The 5,621-nt window shown below is 45.9% G+C and overlaps 1 long non-coding RNA gene across 1 annotated transcript; it reads right to left on the bottom strand.

The window, feature by feature from the left end:
* On the bottom strand, nucleotides 1–4,532 carry LOC141730888 (uncharacterized). The gene is made up of 3 exons (XR_012582742.1): nucleotides 3,796–4,532; nucleotides 1,163–1,262; nucleotides 1–753 (listed from the first exon to the last, which is right to left on the bottom strand). It is a non-coding gene; the product is annotated as an uncharacterized LOC141730888 (long non-coding RNA).
* Nucleotides 4,533–5,621: the final 1,089 nt, after the last annotated feature.

Below are 5,621 nucleotides of genomic sequence, written 5' to 3' on the forward strand. Positions count from 1 at the left end.
TGCGCGGGGCTGCGCGGCACTGTGCGGTGCAGAGCGCGGCACGGAGCGGAGCGCGGCGCGGTGCCCGCGAGATGGCAGGCTGGGATCTGCTCAGCCTCTGCCGCCGCCAACAGCTCCCCTCTCGAATGACAGCAGCCCCAGGTAGCAGAGGTGACATTTGCTTTACATTATGATACACACTAATTAATCATTAGCGATCCCAAAAGTATGTCGACTAAAAATGCTTTGCTATGGCTCATCACAGTGGGGGCTTTCAATATTGATACTGTTACACACACATGTGCTCCACGGCTGGCTGTTATATACCCGCAGATTTAGTGTTTCAGGCTACAGAATATCTTTTAAGTGCTGCTAATTATTGTTTGCTGAAATGCCTTACAGTCGGTAATGAACTTAATGTCTTGTACTTTCTGTGATAAACTCTGGAGGTCACAAAACGATCGCTTGACTGGGAGATGCAATGGGAGCTTTACAAGCCAAAGCTGCTGCAAAGCTGGCTGGAACTTTCTGCGGCATAGCCCAGGCTTTCTGGAGGGCTGACATTTTTCCAGCCACGTTTCAGTCGCTATGCCAACAGTCTGGGGCCGTCCCCCTCCAGCCCCACACCCCTGGCACCGTGAACAGTGCCACAGCAAGGGGGACTGCAGGCACCAGGGCTCTGTAAAAGCGATGCCTGACTGCACCCCAAATGTGCCCAAAGCTTCGTGTCACTGCAGGGGGACACTTGGTTCACCTCGGCTCCGAGGATCCAGGCTGGAAAACAGGAGGTGATGAGGAGTGCAGGGAAGTTCCCACTAATAAAGCTGAACAGGAAGGTCAGGAGGTCCAAAAGCACCAGCAGCTCTCAGTTCAGCCTCACATGCTTTTAACCTTAGATAAAAGCACCCAGGACAGGCAGGACAAGGAGGCAAAGAAATCTGGGCCTTGGTTTCAGCCAAGTATAAGATGGGATTTTTTGGAAAAGCGCGTGCAGACCTTCTCCCTGGGAACCCTCTGCAGTGGCTGCAAAGCTGCTGAGCTGTCTCGTTTCTTCACTGCTGCCCAGAAGAGCCCAAACCCAAACGTCCCTGACAGGTCCTGCCTCAGCAGTCCTGCTCTCAGCAGGTCCATCCCCAGTCACCCTGAGCAGACACCCTCTCTACAGAAGGATTCATGGGCTTACCTCGGTGCCGTGCCTTGGGAGTACTTCAGCAGATTCCTTTAAATGGTAGAGGATGTCCAGGTGCACACCAGTGAAGGGAATCACATATGGTCAAAATGTTCTGTAAACCAAAACATCCTGAGTTTTAAAACAGTAACAAAAGCCCTTGTATTAAAGAGAGCCAACCAAAAATCACATTCCAGGTAGGCTGACACCATTCAAAGCATCTCTGGGGGTCACCGTACCACAGGCTCTTGCAACAGAATATTCTGAGTTGGAAAGGACCCACAAAAATCCTCAAGTCCAACTCTTAAGTGAATGACCCATGAATCAAACCTGCCACCCTGGTGGTTTTTAGCATCATCTGAGCTAATCTCAGGGTCTGCATTGGATGGGAGCTAAACTGTCTAGAAAATTCTATTCTAAACATAAAAAACCAAGCCTTTGAATGTGCCGGTGTTGCAAGACAACTATTGAAAGGTGAGCACAGGCTTTTGCAAAGTTGTGAACTGAATATCTGTGATGCTTCTCCTCGGGGAAGTGAAGATGGAGCAACCCACAAACATTTGCTACAGGATTTTCTGTACCACGCTGCATCGCCCGTGTGTCAGAGGGACTCATGCCAGCCCAGATGGCAATTGTTCCACCTCCACCAATGCTCTGCTGGGCCCACACTCATCTCTGCTCTCTCCTGTAAAAGTTTTGGCTCACATCCCAAAATCCTGCTCCTAATGTGAACAATTTGTTGGAGCAAGTCAAGGCTAGGTCAGCATTTAACAGCTAAAGAATGGCAAAACCATTATTGGTCTAATGGGTCAGGAAATTAGTCCTGTTCAAGTAATGGAACTATATTAAAAACACAGAAAACAAAATAAAAAGGATAAAGGGGGAGTGAGACAGAGGCCAAAAAAGAAAAAGGGGAATTTCCAGTTCTGTGTGATTTCAGTACCTGAGATTTTAACAAAAATATCAAACACCACTAAAGTTTTGATACATCTGTGACAGTGGAGATTTGCAGTTTACTTGACTTCTTGCACTTTTAGTCCCACTAAAGCAGAGTTTGGGGATTATATACAATAAACCAAGATTATAAAAAATGGGACTTACAGGCTGAGTCCCTGGATTCACAGTAAAGCCCTTCCCAGAGGTGATTTCTGAAGGGCTGAGGCACCATCACCTTCAGGACCTGCAGAACCTTGCTCTTGCATTCTGATGTTCCAGGGCACCAGATGTTTGCAGCCCTGCAGACACCAGGTCCCACCCGTGGTTTTGCCAAGCAGAATTTGCTACAGGCAGAGCACGGAGGAAAATCTCTTCTTTCCCCACATGGCCAGTGCCATGGCCCACAGTGCCCACAAGGCTCTGTAGCCCTCAGACACATCTGCATTCAGACATTTACGTCTGCTTGTAAAGTTTCTTCTTAACTAGCAACCCGCTAAAGATTTGCTAATTCAACAATGAAGTTGAATATTTTGACATGGTTACTGTGCATTCCAACACACTTTGCCCCTCTTATTGTCAATTCTTCAAAAGTGAAGAGAAAGCAGTAGTCAATGTAGAGCATTTTAGCTGCTACACCAGTTGACTTTCAAGCCTATTTGGCTCTGTTTTAAAACTTTAGAATTAAACTCTATTCTCTCCCTCTCTCTTGCCAACCATAACACTTATTTAAAATTCCCTCTTTTCCTGATGTATTACAAGTCTGAAAGCCCCCATGGCAGTTCAAACCTTGGCATCTTTTCAGCAGCCCCCTGATTTATGAGCTTGGGGTTTCTACATTCTAGCAGCTTTACACTGAGGCTTGAAAATGTAGCAAGAAAATAAAGAATAAATAAAAAAGAGAGCTGACTTCTAGCAGCGGGATAGTACTGCCCAGGACGTGCCGATTTGGTTCCCTTCTTACTTGTGAAACAAATGGTGTTTTATGCTTAACACAATCAGGACCATTCTCTATCTGTTCCTTTCTAACCTTCCCCACCTGTGTGAAAGCCAGCCAGAGCTTAATGAACATACTTGGAGCTGTCTGGACTGAATTAGTCCCAGTAGGAGTTACCCTTCAGGTACTCCCCAGTCTCTCACGGCCGTGTAACTGCAAAGCAATACAAGAAACCTTTACACTGTGGCTAATTAAATAAAGGTTTGCCTCTGCTAAGTGCATTTTTTCCCTTCCAAAAGCAAGTCATGTCTCATGTGTTGAACTATTTCGGAAGCATTTGCAATTATCTTGAAAATTTGGGACGACAATTTTGGCATGAAAATGGGGGCAGAATGTGATTTTAAGCAACATTTGTCTTCCAGTTTTAAACCTCCTTCACTACTACATATCAAATTATTACAATCATTACCTTGCAAATGTAAGGCATTACCAAAATAATGTTTTTTTCAAAATTCACATACAAAATTTTTGTTCCTACTATTCATGCCTTAAATTTGCATTTTTCCCACTTGAAATTCTAGAAAAATTATCTTTTTGGCAGCAGATTCTTTGAAATGAAATTACAAGCTGGCTACTTTGACCATATTTCACATCCCAGACAGTAAATCTTTAAAATGTCATGAAGACATGCTAAAGTAATTTCCTTCATGCTAATTGTTAGTTGTAGAATATTGTTGTAGAGAAGTAATTCAGCAGAATGAGATTGCTTCCAAAGTACCTATGGTGGGATCTCCAAGTGGGTTTATACACTGAAATTTCTTCTGCTGGCTTTCTTTCTTCTGACTGATGTATGAGACAACTCCATATGGTTTCCAACCTGAATAAGCACAAAAATTTCCATTAAATTAATTGGAGCATTGATATGAAGCAGGCATATTAAGTTTTCCAGTCTAGCTTAGACAGGGATGGGATCTCACTGGATTGCAATCAAGTGGATGGCCAGCCATCCTCAGGAACATTCACAAAAAACCCCAAATTGTCCAAGTTCTCTATCTGCCATTCCCTCACAATGAGCTCTAGCCGTGGATCCTTTCCATGGTGTTCAGCTGCACACACTCCAATCCTCTCCACACTCCAAGGAGGATTCCAGCACACTGAAGAAGCCACTGTGGCCAGCTAATACAAGGATCCAGACAGTTAAAATTCCCTGTTTATCATAAAGAAGCAGAAAACGCTTCCTCCTGCACTTCACCATGAAACACCATCAGGAATGTTTGCTGAACTTCTATTCAGAAAGAGCCTTGCCAGTTCCTTGCCTTGAAGATAAAGAAACCAAAGTTCTGCCCATGGCAGCAGCCAAGGTGTCTGCTCTGGGCGCAGAGAAGGGAGTGAAAACTGCTCAACCACAGCCCAAAATATTCTTCCTTGTCTGGGAAAGCAGAGGACGAAGCAGGGCTACTCCACAGAGGATGCTGAATCAGATCAGAACGTTTAAAAAACCTGCCAAGGCACAAGGGTGTTATTTAAAGTAGGAAACGGGCAAACCAAGCATACAAGGCAGAGAGGCAAGCTGTCAGCTATGTGTCAGTAAAAACATCTCTGCCTGGAGGAGAAGGCAAAAATTCCACTGAGCCCTGCTCAGGCAGGCGTCCCTCTGGGGGCACGTCCAGGGACACAGCCCAGCATCACAAAGGTGGTCACCAAAACAGAGCAGTGCTCAAGCAAACCAGCACTCCTCCTCACCCTGCCATTTAGCTGAACTCCAGGGGAACCTGGGCATCCCAAAAGGAGCAGAGGGGGCACTTTGCTGGGCACAGGAGGAAGGGCAGGTAAAACACAAAAGCCTGAGCAGCAGCCGAGAGGTTTCCATGAGGCACACTGGTGAAGCAGGATGGAAGAGCAGGAGCAGGTGACTCGTGTACCTGTGACACGATCCTGCAGTGTGGGACAGTGAGAACCCCAGTGCTCCCACAGGACAGACAGACAGACAGCAGCACACCCATGGCTGCTGGGATGGGGAGGGACTCCATGGCACCATCCTGCAGTGTGGGACAGTGAGAGCCCCAGTGCTCCCACAGGACAGACAGACAGACAGCAGCACAGCCATGGCAGGGATCTGCACCAGCTCTAAACTAAGAGACAACTAGGAAAGAGACAGTCTTCTCCTTGGTCACTCTGCCAGTAATTCCAGTCCTTGGTCTTCTCTACCCAAACAAATCCCCAATCTCCACCTGCGGAATGAGCTCTCCTAATCAACCCTGGCCATGATGAGGAAATGCAGTTTTGGAGAAGTGCACTGGATGAGGGCAACAGTCATTGGGCTGCAGAGCTCTTTGAGGAACTGCTCCTTTTGGATTATAAATCAAGATAACTGTTGAAAGTTACCTTTCTGGCTTAAAAAAAAATACCAACAAAGTGCCCCTTTACCAGTGAAAATGACATGCAGAGTTGAAGAACCCACTCTGGCTGAATCACTAAGTACAAAGGGGCATAGTGTAATTAAGTTCAGTGTCCTTGTGGGAGGGAATGCAACAAAACCTAGCACTGTGACATTAAGCTTTAGAAAGGGGATTTAAAAAAAAAAAGAAAAAAAAAAAAAAAAAG

Source organism: Zonotrichia albicollis, chromosome 14, assembly GCF_047830755.1.
Source record: "Zonotrichia albicollis isolate bZonAlb1 chromosome 14, bZonAlb1.hap1, whole genome shotgun sequence".
Lineage (NCBI taxonomy): Eukaryota > Metazoa > Chordata > Aves > Passeriformes > Passerellidae > Zonotrichia > Zonotrichia albicollis.